The sequence below is a fragment of the Schistocerca serialis genome, chromosome 5 (assembly GCF_023864345.2).
Source record: "Schistocerca serialis cubense isolate TAMUIC-IGC-003099 chromosome 5, iqSchSeri2.2, whole genome shotgun sequence".
Classification (NCBI taxonomy): domain Eukaryota; kingdom Metazoa; phylum Arthropoda; class Insecta; order Orthoptera; family Acrididae; genus Schistocerca; species Schistocerca serialis.
This window is the reverse complement of record NC_064642.1, coordinates 600853777-600872245: the sequence shown is the minus strand read 5'-3', so window position 1 is coordinate 600872245 and position 18469 is coordinate 600853777. Positions and strand designations below refer to the sequence as shown.

At 43.8% G+C, this 18469-nt stretch overlaps 1 protein-coding gene across 2 annotated transcripts in view; it reads right to left on the bottom strand.

Annotated features, from left to right (window-relative positions):
- LOC126480748 (alpha-tocopherol transfer protein-like) overlaps positions 1 to 18469 on the bottom strand; it is a 266272-nt gene that overhangs the window by 140726 nt on the left and 107077 nt on the right. Inside the window, exon 1 of one of the 2 annotated variants that reach the window (XM_050104027.1) lies at positions 6944 to 7094. The exons of the other annotated variant lie outside the window; for it this stretch is intronic. The gene's annotated coding sequence lies outside the window, so the exon portion shown is untranslated. Of the gene's footprint in view, positions 1 to 6943; positions 7095 to 18469 lie in introns of those variants that run through there. 2 annotated transcript variants of the gene reach the window in all.

Genomic DNA, 18469 nt, shown 5'->3' with positions numbered 1-18469 from the left:
ACCTTGATGTCTTTGCTGCATCCGCCGCATCAGGTTCCAGTGCAGCGGCAGACTTCTGCTTTTGCGCCAGGCGACGTTGTATTCTATCGCAACTATCGAGGTTCACGGCGTTGGCTCGCAGGGCGCATTCTTCGCTGCCTCGGCCGCGCGATGTATTTGGTTTTGGGGGGCCTCTGGTGAGGTGCGTCGGCATCTCAATCAGCTGCGCCTCTGTCGTCGCACAGGTTCTGCCGCTCCCCGTCTGCTTTCAGCGACGGTGCCGTCCGGTCAGCGCCCTGGGGACCCATCTACTGGCTCGCCTCATCCCCAGGTGTTACCGACGATGCCTTCCATTTTGCCCCATGGCGACGCGCCGCCGCAGCCGCCGACGCCGCCGCCTGTCCTTTAGCCGGCGCCGCCCGCATAAGCGCTTCGCTGCTGCCGCCGGGCGCCTCCCTGGGTCACGCGCCGCCGATCGCTTACCGTGACCAGCTGTCCTCCGCCTTGGAACTCTTGCCCGCTCCGGACCACATGACGTCATCGCGCGTCGGATACCCCGACGCAATGGAGGTCGACCCTTAGGCCCCTCCTGTCTCTTTACGGGCGCATACACCGGATGTTGACGTGCACCCTGGACTAGGTTTTCAGGCGTTTCCTAGCTCCCCTCGGACCGAATGGCCGGGTGCGGGTGGCACAGCCTCGCCTGTTGTTAGACTCCCCACCTCATCGCATACGTCAACATGGGGTCCTCCCCACGGCGGGCGGAAGCCTTATAACACGACCGTTCGCCGATTTGCGGGGGAGGAATGTGGTGTCACCGCCAGACACCACACTTGCTAGGTGGTAGCTTTAAATCGGCCGCGGTCCATTTAGTACATGTCGGACCCACGTGTCGCCACTGTGTGATCGCAGACCGAGCGCCACCACAAGGCAGGTCTCGAGAGACGGACTAGCACTCGCCCCAGTTGTACGGACGACTTTGCTAGCGACTACACGGACGAAGCATCGCTCATTAGCCGAGCAGATAGATAGAATAGCCTTCAGCTAAGTCCATGGCTACGACCTAGCAAGGCGCCATTAGCCTTACATAGTTTGATAGTTATCGTATGAAATGTCTCATCAAGAACCTTGTAAACCAACAAGGATAATTAAAAGTTAAGTATTCGAGGAGCTGCATACTTTTCTTATTAGAATTCACTAATTATCCTGTTTCAGAATTCACGCCCGTCTGCGTTAGATAGCGTGCATTTCGGCCTCCTCTATATACAAGGTGTTGGCACATTTACCAACACATCACATGACAACAATAAATAAAGTCTTGTTTACAGAATGACTTTTTATTCTGCAGTGAAAGAACACCCGTTTGAGGATTCTGGCAGATGAAAGTGATGTGCCGAATCGGGACTGGAACGTGTAACCTTCTTTGCAGAAGTGCTAGATGCAATATACGCACGAGGACCTGTGATGTTGGGACAGCAGGTGACGGTTATTGGCCCAAGTAAAGTTGCGATGAAGAAGCTTGTGTGCTGCCTGCACAGCTTAATCGGTGGAGCATTAGCCCGCGTAAGGTGAAGTTTCCGCGTCCAGCTCGGTCCGGCACACAATTTCGTATCAGCCATGAAATTTTAGCTACTATTTACTTTATTTCAAACCTGTTTGGAAGTTTTTTGAAGTAGAGTACAGAGATACAGCAGAAACATCAGACCATTGGATGCCAATGCGGGAAGCAGCTCCGTTATCAGGTGTTGGAGAGAGGCCGCCGTGTCGATTTCCGCTGATATCTTTCGGATGCGATGTGGAGGGCATGGGATCAGTCAGCACACTGTTGTACGGCCACTGTCGGCTCTCCAGACGTTGGAGCCACACTTCTCATTCAGGTAATCCGCAGCTCGTGGTCTAGTGGCTAGCGTTGCTACCTCCGGATCACGGGTGTCCCGGGTTCAATTCCCGGCGGAGTCGGGAAATTTCTCCGTCTGGGGACTGGGCGATTGTGTTGTCATCATCTCCTCCTCATTCTGGAAGTGGCGAAATTGGAACTGGAAAGATTGTAAACTTGTACGGGCGCTGATGACCACGATCTTGAGCGCCCCATACACCAAAATCATCATCATCATTCATTAGCCCCTTCGTTGCCACGGTAAGACTGAAAGCATCCCATTCCCGTCTTCTCGCCATCTAGGTCTTCCTCGCCGTACTGGAAGCTGTACTCGGAATTTGTGGATGGCAGGCTCACTACCCAACCCGAGACGGACATTTTCTGCTACTGTTCAGTTCAGATAAGTGCAAAAATTTAAGGTGTTACGGAGGTAAGATTTTGAATGAAAGGGAAGCTGTGGTTGTAATGAATCGGAACAACTTGTCCAGGAGTAATAGACCATGCTGTTGCGAACAAGATATCATTCGTTTGTTTCTTCTGGAAACAGTGACAGCTTATTCGTCGTTTGCATTGGACGTATGAAAACTATCTTATTAAAGTTAGCGCATGTTCGTTGTTGTTGTTGTTGTTGTGGTCTTCAGTCCTGAGACTGGTTTGATGCAGCTCTCCATGCTACTCTATCCTGTGCAAGCTTTTTCATCTCCCAGTACCTACTGCAACCTACATCCTTCTGAATCTGCTTAGTGTATTCATCTCTTGGTCTCCCTCTACGATTTTTACCCTCCACGCTGCCCTCCAATACTAAATTGGTGATCCCTTGATGCCTCAGAACATGTCCTACCAACCGATCCCTTCTTCTGGTCAAGTTGCGCCACAAACTTCTCTTCTCCCCAATCCTATTCAATACTTCCTCATTAGTTATGTGATCTACCCATCTAATCTTCAGCATTCTTCTGTAGCACCACATTTCAAAAGCTTTTATTCTCTTCTTGTCCAAACTATTTATCGTCCATGTTTCACTTCCATACATGGCTACACTCCATACGAATACTTTCAGAAATGACTTCCTGACACTTAAATCAATACTGGATGTTAACAAATTTCTCTTCTTCAGAAACACTTTCCTTGCCATTGCCAGCCTACATTTTATATCCTCTCTACTTCGACCATCATCAGTTATTTTGCTCCCCAAATAGCAAAACTCCTTTACTACTTTAAGTGCCTCATTTCCCAATCTAATTCCCTCAGCATCACCCGACTTAATTAGACTACATTCCATTATCCTTGTTTTGCTTTTGTTGATGTTAATCTTATATCCTCCTTTCGAGACACTGTCCATTCCATTCAACTGCTCTTTCAAGTCCTTTGCTGTCTCTGACAGAATTACAATGTCATCGGCGAACCTCAAAGTTTTTATTTCTTCTCCATGAATTCTAATACCTACTCCGAATTTTTCTTTTGTTTCCTTTACTGCTTGCTCAATATACAGATTGAACAACATCGGGGAGAGGCTACAACCCTGTCTTACTCCCTTCCCAACCACTGCTTCCCTTACATGTCCCTCGACTCTTATAACTGCCATCTGGTTTCTGTACAAATTGTAAATAGCCTTTCGCTCCCTGTATTTTACCCCTGCCACCTTTAGAATTTGAAAGAGAGTATTCCAGTCAACATTGTCAAAAGCTTTCTCTAAGTCTACAAATGCTAGAAACGTAGGTTTGCCTTTCCTTAATCTTTCTTCTAAGATAAGTCGTAAGGTCAGTATTGCCTCACGTGTTCCAGTGTTTCTACGGAATCCAAACTGATCTTCCCCGAGGTTGGCTTCTACTAGTTTTTCCATTCGTCTGTAAAGAATTCGTGTTAGTGTTTTGCAGCTGTGACTTATTAAGCTGATAGTTCGGTAATTTTCACATCTGTCAACACCTGCTTTCTTCGGGATTGGAATTATTATATTCTTCTTGAAGTCTGAGGGTATTTCGCCTGTTTCATACATCCTGCTCACCAGATGGTAGAGTTTTGTCAGGACTGGCTCTCCCACGGCCGTCAGTAGTTCCAATGGAATATTGTCTACTCCGGGGGCCTTGTTTGGACTCAGGTCTTTCAGTGCTCTGTCAAACTCTTCACGCAGTATCGTATCTCCCATTTCATCTTCATCTACATCCTCTTCCATTTCCATAATATTGTCCTCAAGTACATCGCCCTTGTATAGACCCTCTATATACTCCTTCCACCTTTCTGCTTTCCCTTCTTTGCTTAGAACTGGGTTTCCATCTGAGCTCTTGATATTCATACAAGTCGTTCTCTGATCTCCAAAGGTCTCTTTAATTTTCCTGTAGGCGGTATCTATCTTACCCCTAGTGAGATAGGCCTCTACATCCTTACATTTGTCCTCTAGCCATCCCTGCTTAGCCATTTTGCACTTCCTGTCGATCTCATTTTTGAGACGTTGGTATTCCTTTTTGCCTGTTTCACTTACTGCATTTTTATATTTTCTCCTTTCATCAATTAAATTCAATATTTCTTCTGTTACCCAAGGATTTCTACTAGCCCTCGTCTTCTTACCTACTTGATCCTCTGCTGCCTTCACTACTTCATCCCTCAAAGCTATCCATTCTTCTTCTACTGTATTTATTTCCCCCATTCCTGTCAATTGCTCCCTTATGCTCTCCCTGAATCTCTGTACAACCTCTGGTTCTTTCAGTTTATCCAGGTCCCATCTCCTTAAATTCCCACCTTTTTGCAGTTTCTTCAGTTTTAATCTACACGTCATAACCAATAGATTGTGGTCAGAGTCCACATCTGCCCCTGGAAATGTCTTACAATTTAAAACCTGGTTCCTAAATCTCTGTCTTACCATTATATAATCTATCTGATACCTTTTAGTATCTCCAGGGTTCTTCCATGTACACAACCTTCTTTCATGATTTTTAAACCAAGTGTTAGTTATGATTAAGTTATGCTCTGTGCAAAATTCTACCAGGCGGCTTCCTCTTTCATTTCTGTCCCCCAATCCATATTCACCTACTATGTTTCCTTCTCTCCCTTTTCCTACACTCGAATTCCAGTCACCCATGACTATTAAATTTTCGTCTCCCTTCACAATCTGAATAATTTCTTTTATTTCATCATACATTCCTTCAATTTCTTCGTCATCTGCAGAGCTAGTTGGCATATAAACTTGTACTACTGTAGTAGGTGTGGGCTTCGTATCTATCTTGGCCACAATAATGCGTTCACTATGCTGTTTGTAGTAGCTTACCCGCATTCCTATTTTCCTATTCATTATTAAACCTACTCCTGCATTACCCCTATTTGATTTTGTGTTTATAACCCTGTAGTCACCTGACCAGAAGTCTTGTTCCTCCTGCCACCGAACTTCACTAATTCCCACTATATCTAACTTCAACCTATCCATTTCCCTTTTTAAATTTTCTAACCTACTTGCCCGATTAAGGGATCTGACATTCCACGCTCCGATCCGTAGAACGCCAGTTTTCTTTCGCCTGATAACGACATCCTCTTGAGTAGTCCCCGCCCGGAGATCCGAATGGGGGACTATTTTACCTCCGGAATATTTTACCCAAGAGGACGCCATCATCATGTAATCATACAGTAAAGCAGCATGCCCTCGGAAAAAATTGCGGCTGTAGTTTCCCCTTGCTTTCAGCCGTTCGCAGTACCAGCACAGCAAGGCCGTTTTGGTTATTGTTACAAGGCCAGATCAGTCAATCATCCAGACTGTTGCCCTTGCAACTACTGAAAAGGCTGCTGCCCCTCTTCAGGAACCACACGTTTGTCTGGCCTCTCAACAGATACCCCTCCGTTGTGGTTGCACCTACGGTACGGCTATCTGTATCGCTGAGGCACGCAAGCCTCCCCACCAACGGCAAGGTCCATGGTTCATGGGGGGTGGGCATGTTCGTTACTGTACAATAACAACCCGAAATAGAAGTTGGAACTATATTCACGTATTATGAATGATACTTTATAATGTAGCGATCATTTTAATCCATCTTTCAAGTCGAGAACGATACAGTATCAATAGGTAAAAGAGTGTTCTGATATTCTAATTGGAGAAATATTACTTCCTGACGAAACAGCTGAGAGAAAAGGTAGCGGTTGTGGGTTGTTTATGGAACTAGCCTCCCGTTTAGTTTCTCTGAGGGAAACTACGAAAATTCTAAAACAGTGACTGTATTTAGAGAAGATATAAAGAAACATTTTTAATGCAAAAAACTTGCCGTTTCTCCCGTTAGATGTCCGTGAAAGATCAGAGTCAAGCGATGTTGAGAAACGGTGTTCAAACTGCCGTGTAATGAATGCTGTTTGAGAGATGATGCTGAGATTGGGCGTTTATATTAACGCACGACTGGAATCTACAGCGTTACGGATACACAGCCTGGAAGAGCTGAATATCTGCTTCGTTGAAGAAGCAGCAATTATTCATGAAACACCTGAAGGTTTGAGCATGTTTCTCAATCATTAACACGCTCATCTCAGTTATGCATTAACATAAATTTACTACAATTACAGCAATATCGCTAAAATAATATGTATTACGTGGCAATTTCAACAACGTCTCTGAACATCACTAGCGTCAAAATTTGCATGGGCCCAAGAAGGAAATGGACGCATGTGTGATATTTTCCTCATATAAAAGAACTCGTCTTATCCCTTGTAAAATATTGTATACTAAAATTTTGTTACATCCTGTAGAATTCAGTTTAATTTGAAATTCAGAGGAAAGTGGAAAGTGGAAACTTTAAATCACTCGCAGAGTTAGAAATTGGGAGTTCCGTTAGCTGTAAATACTGATGTATTAAATAACGGAAAATTACATAAAGACAGCAACAGTTTTATAATTTTCCCGTTGTTTTTAACCACGAATATAAATTTGTAACACTAACATTAAAATTTTGGTCTTTCATTACGTATTCATGAATTTTTATATGCAAAAATAATTATTCAAAACAAAGAAAACTAACAAATCTGAAACAGTAACGAATCACAGTTAATGTAAGAGTATCGTTTTACCGTTTGATTTGTGACAATAATTCACGGAAATGTCCCCACGCCTGGTCACAGTACCTTTGTTCCGTTTGCACCAACACTGCGACCACAGCTAAGATCGGTGCTGCTGTGTCCGGCGGACGGTGTGGTCTGTGGGGACGGTTCGCAGCCCTGCCTGCCTGCAACTGTGGTCTGCACGCCACCTCCAGGTCGCCAGTGAAAAACTCTGGCCTTCCAAACAGCGAGTGGTAAACGTGGATCTCTTGAACAGGCCAGTCGTTTTGCTTGATGTGGGTAATCATTATGAAAGCAACTAGCACGTTACTGCAGACAGAGCAGATGAATCAGCGTCTTTCAAGGTCACTCGGTTCACGTGTTAAGTACATGCAACAGACAGTGAATTCACTGACTCATATCCTTTCAGGCAAGGTGTCTGCAAAAAGACACTCTTCAGCAGTTGTTACACGTCGTCCGTACTACTAATTGCAAACATATAGGGCCCTACACGCGCACCAACCAGCCGACTGACCACTTCTTTTCACAGCCAACACACGTCCCGACCGAGTTCACTCACAAGCAAAACTTCTCATTGCATACCCCTCATTTTTAGAGGTAAAATGGCCCAGTGCATAGCCACTCAAAAGCTGAACACAGATCAAGACGGAAAACACGAAGGAGATGCACTGAACTGCGAAGAAATAAGCAAAATAGACACAGTGTAGAAAAAAGTGTTCCGAGACTGTTACCTGAAATGCTCCTCCATGATACTGACAACAGGGAGATTGAGTTAATAATTAAATCACCAAATACTCTCATGGATATGACGGGGTATCTAGCAGAATACCGAAGTATTGTTCTATGTATGTTAGCCCAGTTCTCAGCCATATCTGTAACTTTTCCTTTAGGAGTGGTCGGTTTCCTGACCGATTAAAGTACTCGGTAGTGAAGCCACTTTATAAAAAGGGAGACATTGATAATGTTGACAATTTTAGACCTATTTCTATGCCATCGGTGTATGCTAAAGTTACCGAGAGGGTTGTATATACAAGGTTACTGGAACATTTAAATTCACATAATTTGCTGTCAAATGTTCAGTTTGATTTTAGAAATGGTTTAACAACTGAAAATGCTATATTCTCTTTTCTCTGTGAGGTTTTGGACAGATTAAATAAAAGGTTGCGAACGCTAGGTGTTTTCTTTGATTTAACGAAGGCTTTTGACTGTGTTGACCACAAAATATTACTGCAGAAGTTGGACCATTATGGAGTAAGGGGAGTAGCTTACAATTGGTTCGCCTCTTACTTTAAGAACAGAAAGCAGAGGGTAATTCTCCGCAATATTGAGAGTGGTAGTGACGTTCAGTCCCAATGGGGCACTGTTAAGTGGGGCGTTCCCCAAGGGTCGATGCTAGAGCCACTGCTGTTTCTTATTTATATAAATAATATGCCTTCTAGTATTACAGGTGCTTCAAAAATATTTCTGTTTGCTGATGACACCAGCTTGATAGTGAAGGATCTTGTGTGTAATATTGAAACAGTAACAAATAATGTAGTTCATGAAATAAGTTCGTGGCTTGTGGAAAATAATTTGATGCTAAATCACAGTAAGACTCAGTTTGTACAGTTTCTAACTCACAATTCAACAAGAACCGATATTTTGATCAGACAGAATAGGCATATTATAAGCGAGACGGAACAGTTCAAGTTCCTAGGCGTTCGGATAGATGGTAAGCTGTTGTGGAAAGCCCATGTCCAGGATCTTTTTCAGAAGCTAAATGCTGCTTTATTTACCATTAGAACAGTATCTGAAATAAGTGACACTTCAACACGAAAAGTAGTCTACTTCGCATATTTTCATACGCTTATGTCGTATGGTATTATTTTGTGGGGTAATTCTTCTGGTTCAAAAAGGGTATTTTTGGCTCAAAAACGGGCTGTTCGAGCTATATGTGGTGTAAGTTCGAGAACCTCTTGTCGACCCCTATTCAAAAATCTGGGAATTCTGACATTGCCCTCACAGTACATATTTTCTTTAATGTCGTTTGTTGTTAGCAATATTAGCTTATTCCCAAGAGTTAGCAGCTTTCACTCAGTTAATACTAGGCAGAAATCAAATCTGCATGTAGAATGCACTTCCTTGACTCTTGTGCAGAAAGGAGTGCAGTATTCTGCTGCATCCATTTTCAATAAGCTACCACAAGAACTCAAAAATTTTAGCAGTAGCCGAAACTCTTTTAAGTCTAAACTGAAGAGTTTCCTCATGGCTCACTCCTTCTATTCTGTCGAGGAGCTCCTGGAAGAGCTAAAAAATTAAGCAAATTCCAGTGTTACATTGTTGATTTTCTTCATTTAAACTTACGACTTGTCACCTGAAAATATTTTTTTATATTTCATTTTATCTGTTTCTAATATCGTGTTACAATTTCATGTATTGACTCGTTCCATGACCATGGAGACTTCTCCTTAATTTGGTCCCACGGAACAATAAATAAATAAATAAAAAATAAATAAACAGTGAAAGGTCACAGCTTAATATGTGTTACATTGAGCGGACTCGAAGAACAGCGCTGTCATGGTTGTTTGGTGACTTTGTTGGACAGTCAAGCGGCAGATCCGTGTTCAGTTCTTCCTCCTGCCCCATTTTTCTTCACAAATGTTTGACTTCGCCGTTCAGTCATTGACGGATCTGTCCTCTTTCTATAGTCTTGGCAATTTTTATACTATACATTGGTTACATAATATGAGCCTTATGGTAAGGATATATTACCATGTCAAGTAAATGTGATAAATAGTGAGAGCAGGCGAGATACCGCATAGACCTCTCAAAGAAATGAAAACAACAAATAAACGGTTGTGAACTGTGTTACAATGTGGACTGTGTTACAACAAAGGAATTCAAGAGTCCTGTGTTACAATGTGGACTGTGTTACAACAAAGGAATTCAAGAGTCATAACTTCCAAAATGGAACGCAAAAGTAATGACATGTGCTAACTGTGTACAACTGTTAGAAGGTACGCACGTCAGGAGGTCCCTTCGTCACACTTCGCTGTTGGAAACGGACGTTACACCATAACACAGACACAAATTTGATTACAGCGAACGGACACATTAATGACCGGATGGACAGATTTTGTGGGAAGAAAAAAATGAGGGACATTTGAACACAGGTTTTCTTCTTCCTAGTCCAACACCGTAACCACATAACCACGAAGCCATGGCTATTCAACTTCGGTCGATGTTGCACATCGTAAACTTGAACTTCTTCCTGTTTCCATGCTTTATCTGTGTTCAGTTTTTGACAGTTATCTACTGGGCCATCTTACAGTAAATCTGAGCCACGAGGAGGAGGGGGGGGGGGGGGGGAGCGGTGATGGGGAGTTTCCCTTATCAGCGATTACAGCGCCGCCCTGTTCCTATCGCTGGTTACGAATTGTTCATTGAGGTTATGTTCGACGAGATTCCGCAGAGTCTGGCACATAAAGAAAAACTATAATTTGCCTTGGCTGTTTTAGAGGTACCAAGGGCGAAAAGGTCGAGAAAAAGCTGTGAGAAAAGAAGTGACTAAGGCAAAGAAAGAAATTCAGCCACCTTCTGTTACATAAGGAGCTGGGAGCCTATGATTTTCGTAATTATGTAACAAAGAATGAAACATACTTTTCAGAAAAGACATCATAGTCGCCATTGACTGTATAAAATATTTATTATTACGATTCCAATTTCGGCCGTATGGCCATTTTCAAGTACGTTCAAAATGGTTCAAATGGCTCTGAGCACTATGGGACTCAACTGCTGTGGTCATAAGTCCCCTAGAACTTAGAACTACTTAAACCTAACTAACCTAAGGACATCACACACATCCATGCCCGAGGCAGGATTCGAACATGCGACCGTAGCGGTCGTGCGGTTCCAGAATGTAGCGCCTTTAACCGCTCGGCCACTTCGGCCGGCTTCAAGTACGTCCGAAATTGCAATCGTAATAATAAATATTTTATACAGTCAACGGCGACTATGATGTCTTTTAAGAAATATTATGTGACTGTGAATCCCAACCATGAGAAGTTAATACTTTTCAGTGTTGCTGAACTTCTTCGAATTATTCTTAACAGAGAAGAACAGTCATGAGAGAGGCTGAAAGTTACATGACGGTTTCAAACCAGAGCCAGGTCCGTCCCCGGTAGCTGAGTGGTCAGTGTGACAGAACCCGGGTTCGATTCCCGGCTGGGTCGGAGATTTCCTTCGCTCAGGGACTGGGTGTTGTGTTGTCCTAATATTCATCATCATTTCATCCCCATCGACGCGCAAGTTGCCGAAGTGGCGTCAAACTGAAAGACTTGCTACCCGGCGAACGGTCTACCCAATGGGGGGCTCTAGTCACACGACATTTACATTTTTTAGCCAGTGCCAGAAGTTCGGAGTTCAAATTTGGTGCGTCTGTATCCCAAAATGATTATCTACAATGATACCTGGAACCTGCATCGTGGTTTGTTGTAGCCTGACGAAATAGGTAATGATAGCGCAAAATAAGTAAAACAAAAGATGTTAATGTAAACTTTATTAATTTATTTACGAACGTAGAAAGAAAGATGTCGCCTGAAAGTGTAATAAACTCATTTCTGATTAGAAGAAGAAAGACTACAAATTGTGGTGTTACATATTATGTAATAAATACAAGAGGTACATAGGAACTGAAGCATTTAGCAACTTCAGAACTGTAAAAGACAGTCCTTCACTTTGCTCTTCGTAGTAGAAGGATTGGACATACGCTGGCTTTTTTGATACTTCTAATAATGAAGCAAATGCGTTTTATATATAATAGTCCGACGACTGTTTCTTTTTCGAGTTTTAGATTTTATTTCTGATACGTATCAGAAATGAAATCTAAGATCTATTGTGTCTGTATGTCGTTTATTAGATTTCATTTCCGCTAGGTATCGGGAATAAAACCCAAATACCGAAATACAGATGGTCGACGGATTTCTTTTACGCAGAATATGTATCTTTTACTCTCTCTATGTGTAACATGAAACCTTTATGGATTTGTTAAAAAATGAGACGTACTTCATTTCTTGCATCTCAATAGCTTAACTCCTCGTCTTGAAGAGTTCTACAACATCAGCATTCTTTAAGTTGTTCCAGAAAATCTGTCATTAATGTTTTGCTCGGCTCGCACTCTGCCATGTATACCAAAACAGCATTTAGTCCTGGGCGCAGTGACGGAAGACGAATATTTGTTGGGTGGCTGGTAAACAGCAGTGACGGTTGAGGAAGAGGGGGGAGGGCAGTCGGCTGTGCGGCGTTCGTACCCAACCGACCGCCCGCCAAGAAAAGTTGGTCGATCGGTTGGCCAAAGTGCCTGCACACGTTCAACTTGTCACTCGGTCAGTCGGTCAGCTGGTGCATATGTAGGGCAGACAAAAGTTTCAATGATGATACTAGAGAACAATACAGTACCCACCCGGACAGCCACGCACATTCGCTAGCACACCGCTTCCAGAATTCGGGGAGACGAGCTGGCCCCGGAATGAATCCGCCTAGTAAATTAACGACGAGAACAGGTATGCTGACCTGCCTGGATATGATTTTAGGCAGTTTCCCTACTTCAAACTAGGTGAATACCTGTCTGATACCTACTTACCGTTACACGATTCGCCAATTTTTCAAAAATCCTCCCACATTTTCACAAAGTGGCTCACAGATGGGTTACCCAAAATGCGTCACGCGGGGTGGCAAAACGGGAGGGGGAACTTGATAGCGTGGTTGTCCGACTAGTAGGGATGGGGCAGAAGACGGGCGTGAGGGTGTAAGAGGGGTGGTCACGGAAAGGCATAAGGCATCTGTCCACTTTATGCAACTCACATATCCGAATAAGATAAACATGCCGATCTAATGTTTAATGACACACAGATTTCGGATGTGCACTGTCTGGTCTTGAAACTATGTACCGTTTTAAGCTTCTTGATAGGTTACAACTGCGCTTTCCTTCATTCTATCGCTAGTACACTAAGGTATACAGAAGAGTGCCTGTGAGATGTCGCAGAGTACCGTAAGACTTAGGCACATAACCGCAATGAAAGTCGTAGTTCAGTATTTAGTAAGAGCACTGTCTGATCCAGATTCTACTCAAGGTCTAGTACACAGTTTCAGTCTAACGGGATGTTTACATACAATGTCCTGACTGTGGAAGTTTTGGATTTGTGTCTATGATCGAATCGCAAAAAACACGACAACGATCTGATCAGCTCTGGTTTAATCATCAGACATTCCATTTTAGAAATGGATGTGGGCCATTGTGCTCTGCAATAAATTTCAGCTAGTAATAGTGAATACTCTGTTCAAGAATGACAGGGGGAGGAGATACATCTGGAAAAGGCTAGAAGAAAGGGGAGGATTTCAGTTAGATTATATCATGGTCCGACGGAGACTAAGAAATCAGATACTGAATTGTAAGGCGTACCCAGGAGCTGTTATAGACTCAGATCACAATGTATTACTGATGAAGGGTAGGCTGAAATTTAAGAGATTCGTCAGATACAATCAATACACAAGGAACTGCAGTACGGAAGTACTAAGGAATGAAGAGATATACTTGAAGTTCCCTTAGGCAATAGATACTGCAATAAGAAATAGCTGAGTAGGCAGTGCAGTTGAAGGTGAATGGACATCTCTATAAAGGGTAATTACCGACATTGGAAAAAAAATTAGGTACCAAGATGGTAACTGTGAAGATACCGTGGGTAAAAGAAGGAATACGTGAGTTGATCGATGAAAGAACAAAGTGCAAAAATTTATAAATTATAGAGCGCAGCAATCAGTCATCGCCGGGCGCTGTGGCCGAGCTGTTCTAGGCGCTTCAGTCCGGAACCGCGCTGCTGCTACGGTCGCAGGTAGGAATCTTGCCTCGGGCATGGATGTGTGTGATGCCCTTAGGTTGGTTAGGTTTAAGTATTTCTAAGTCTAGGGGACTGATGACCTCAGATGTTAAGTCCCATTGTGCTTAGAGCCATCTGAATCAGTCGTCCTTTTTTTGTTGGTTTTACTACGCAAATCCCGATTTCGGCTAGTGCCTTGCCATTATCAACGCACTATTTTTTAATCTCGATGCATGTTAGTTCCCTGTTGTTCGGGCTTCAGTCACAGTTCTTTGAATACTAATTCAAAGAACTGTGATTGACGCCGGAGCAATAGGGAACTAACATGCATCGAGATTAAAAAATAGTGCTTTGATAATGGCTAGGCAGTAGTCTAAATCTGCATTTGCGTAATAAAACCCACAAAAAAGGACGACTGATTGCTGCGTTCTATATTTTGTAAATCACACAAGAGTCGCTCAGTGCACCCAATTTCCTAATGGAAGGTAACCTGATGAAGTACAAAAATGTACACGGACTTTCAGGAATACAGAAATACAAGTCGCTGAGGAATGAAATAAATAGGAAGGGCTGGCAAAAGGGACAGATACCATTCCATCAGAATTTCTAAAATCATTGGGGGAAGTGGCAAGAAAACGACACTTCACGTTGGTGTGTAAAATGTGTGAGTCTGGCGACATACCATCTGACTTTCAGGAAAATATCATCCACAAAATTCCTAAGACTGCTAGAGCTGAGAGGTGTGAGAATTATGGCACAGTCAGTTTAACAGCACTTGCACTGCAGTTGTTGACAAGAACAACGTACAGAAGAAACGAAAAGAAAATTGAGGATGTTTCAGATGACAATCAGTTTGGCGTTAGAAATGGTAAAGGCACCAGAGAGGCAGTTCGGACACTGCGGTCGATACTGGAAGCAAGACGAAAGAAAAATCAGGACACATTCATCGGATTTGTCGATCTGGAAAAAGCGTTCTACAATTTCAGATGGTGCAAGATATTTGAAATTCAGAGGAAAATCTGGGTGAAGATATAGGGAGAGACGGGTATTATAGAACATGAACAAGAGTCAAGACGGAAGAATAAGTGTGGACGACCAAGAACCAAGTGCTCGGATTAAAAAGGGCGTAAGAATGCGATGTAATATTTCGCTCCTACCTTTTCAATCTATACATCGAAGAAGCAATAATGGAAATGAAAGAAAGGTTCAGCAGCGGAATTAAAATTTAATGTGAAAGGATATCAATGATACGATTCGCTGATGACACTGCTATCTTGACTGAAAGTGAAGAAGAAATACATGATCTGCTGAACGGAATGAACAGCTAATGAGTACAGAGTACGGCTTGAGAGTAAATCAAAGTAAGATTGAAGTAATAAGAAGTAGCAGAAATGAGAACGGCGAGAAATTTAACATCAGGATTGATGGTCATGAAGTAGACGAGGTTAAGGAATTCAATTATCTAGGCAGGAAAGTAATGAATTACGGACGAAGCCAGGAGGATATTAAAAGCAGACTAGCACTGGGAAAAGCGCATTCCTTGCCAAGAGAAGTGTGATATTACCAAATATAGGCCTTAATTTCAGGGAGAAATTTCTGAGAATATACGTTTGGAGCGCAGCACTATATGATAGTGCAACATGGAATATGGTGAAACCGGAACAGAAGAGAATTGAATCATTTGAGACGTCATGCTACCGAAGAATGTTAAAGACACGGTGGACTAATAAAGTAAGGAATGAGGAAGTCCCGCGGAGAATCGGAGAGGAAAGGAATACGTGGAAAGCACTGACAAGAAAAAGGGACAGGATGATTGGTCATCTATTAAGACATCAGGGAATATCGTTCATGGTATTAGAGAGACTGGTAGATGGTAAAACTGTAGAGGAAGACAGGAATAAATCCAGCAAATAATTGAGGACGTAGATTGCAAGTTCTTCTCTGAGATATTTGCACAAGATGGGAATTCATGGTGGGCCGCATCAAACCTGTCAGAAGACTTAATTGGTGGTTAGTTGTCTGAAGGGACATCGTGTCAAGAGTTTAGGGAACAATGTCATAGAGAACGTAACGTTAAGGTAAGGTGGATGACGTACGCAGCTGTTGGTTTTGTTTGACTGCAGTATTGTGACTAGAACGACTGCGTAGACAGATGAATGTTATTTCCTTGAAACTGTAATATCTTAGCCTTCTAACCAACATTTCCGTCATATTGCAGCTAAAATTCGACTGTACGCGACATGTAATTTTGGAAACACGTTACTTTTTTTTTAAAACGTGGCCGATCTTTCTTTTTACTACACACACACACACAAACACACACACACACACACACACACACACACACACACACACACACACACGCACACGCACGCTCACACGCACACCCACACACACACACACCCACCCATCCACACACACACACATTAAAGAATCTGAGAACAACTTCGGGAGACATCACGTAATACCGTGGCTTTGTAATGGTCTCAATTCGGCGAGAAAGAAAGCCCATAAGTCTTATGCCTGGTGTGTCAGATCCAGATGAATCCTTTCACTGGTGTTCATCAAAGGAGTATTATATCGGAGGCACGTGTTCCGGTAAGCTCATCTGGACGTACACTTATTCTACAGCATAATGCATCTACGTTCACCTCCGTGGCTGAGTGGTCAGCGTAGATGGCACCATGCGGAGCAACCGGACTCGATTCCCGGTAGTGCCAAGGATTTTTCCATGGTGGGAGGTGTGTAGTCAGCCTCTTGATGCTAACTGGGAAGCTACTTGACCGATTAGTAGCGGCTCCACTGTATGAAAACTATGTTATGTTAACTGGGGACCTAGAAACGACGGAGAAGCTCCGTCCCCACCGCAGACACAGTGGTCCGCAACCCCACGACGGCTACCGCAGTCCACTTCACCCCTTCGCCGCCCCACACCGAACCCAAGGTTATTGTGCGGTTCGGCCCCCGGTGGGCCCCCCAGGGAACGTCTCACATCACACGAGTGTAGCCACTATGTTTGCGCGGTAGAGTAGTGGTAGTGTAAGAGTACGTGGAGAACTTTTTTGCGCAGCAATCGCCGACATAGTGTAGCTGAGGCGGAATAAGGGGAACCAGCTCGCATTCACCGAGGCAGATGGAAAACCACCTAAAAACCATCCACAGACTCTCCGGTTCACCGGACCTCGACACAAATCCGTCGGGCTATGAAAACTATACAAAACGTCCGGGAGATCGGTGTGCTGACCACAAGCCCCTCCATACCGATCAGCATAACGCGGCAAGGCAGAGGATGATACTGGTCCCGGTAGACATCCCTTGGGCCATCAACCTGGCGAGGAAATCGCTAGACTAGATCTACAAGTGCCTCTCAATTCATGGTAATTTGATGATGCCGTACAGAGGCGAAACACGTATTTAAAGCAACGAAGATTGTTCTGTTCCTTAATAATCCTCGTACGGTTGCTGCACCAGTCGCCCTGATGGAGTTGAAGACGCTTTATGAGTATTGTATTTTATTGTCCTGTATTGTATTGTATGGTAAGCGGAGGCCTAGAAACGACGGAGAGGCTCCGTCCCCGTCGCAGCCGCAGTGATCCACAGCCCCACGACGACTACCTCAGGGTTATTGTACGGTTCGGCCCCCGGTGGACCCCCCAGGGAACGTTTCACACCAGACGAGTGTAAACCCTATGTTTGCGTGATAGAATAGTGGTAGTGTACGCGTATGTGGAGAAATCGTTTGCGCAGCAGTCACCGACATAGTGTAACTGAGGCGGAATGAGGGGAACCATCCTGCATTCGCCGTGGCAGATGGACAACCGCCTAAAAACCATCCACAGACTGGCCGGCACACCGGACCTCAACACTAATCCGCGGATTCATGCGCGGATTCATGCGCGGATTCATGCGCGGATTCATGCGGGGACGAGGCGCTCCTTCCCGCCCGGAAAGCAGTGTGTCAGACCGCACGGCCAACCGGGCGGGCATGAGTAACGTATACTTGCACCCCCATGATCACACTCTTTGTCATCTTGATAAGACGAAAGTGTCCATGTAGTACTCATCATCAGTAAGGCAGGTTCGTATTCACGGTGAAGTGAATTAGTCGGCCCAATTCATGGTACGAGAAAATATTCCGAAACATGACGGAACCGACCCGAACTAAACTAAATCGCTAGTCCCCGGGCCACAGTACGCGGACATCTCGAGCGGCCATAGTTGAGATTTAGAAGCGAGAGGACCAATGTTTTCTGCGTTGTAGAAATTTTGTACACATTTTGTATTTTGTTTTTGATGAGAAACTGAGTGTTTCGAAAAATTATGAGGTGGGGTGTAAACGAATATTGCGAAAGTTTTGAGATTTTGTAGAAGATTTGTGGCTTTCTTCCGATGGGCTACAAAAACGGGTGGCAGTGCTATATATGCGAAGTTCTGTATTTCAGATCACTGAATATTTTTGAACTGAGTCGTATTGAACGAGCATATAGAAGTGACCGCGTGAACTTTCCAACAGCGAGATGACTGATCAAAGTTACGGTTCGTTGGACTGTAGATCGCGAGTTCTAGGCATACGCTGTCTGTCTGAGAATGTGCTGTGGAGGGAACAGGTTAGTACAAAATATGAGCATGTACATGTTTTTACGTGAATAACTGTGTCTTAGGGCAGACTGCGTAGCATAAAATGTGTTGGCAAAATAAGAATGTGGTATAAACATTTTAGACAAGGGTTCTTTTC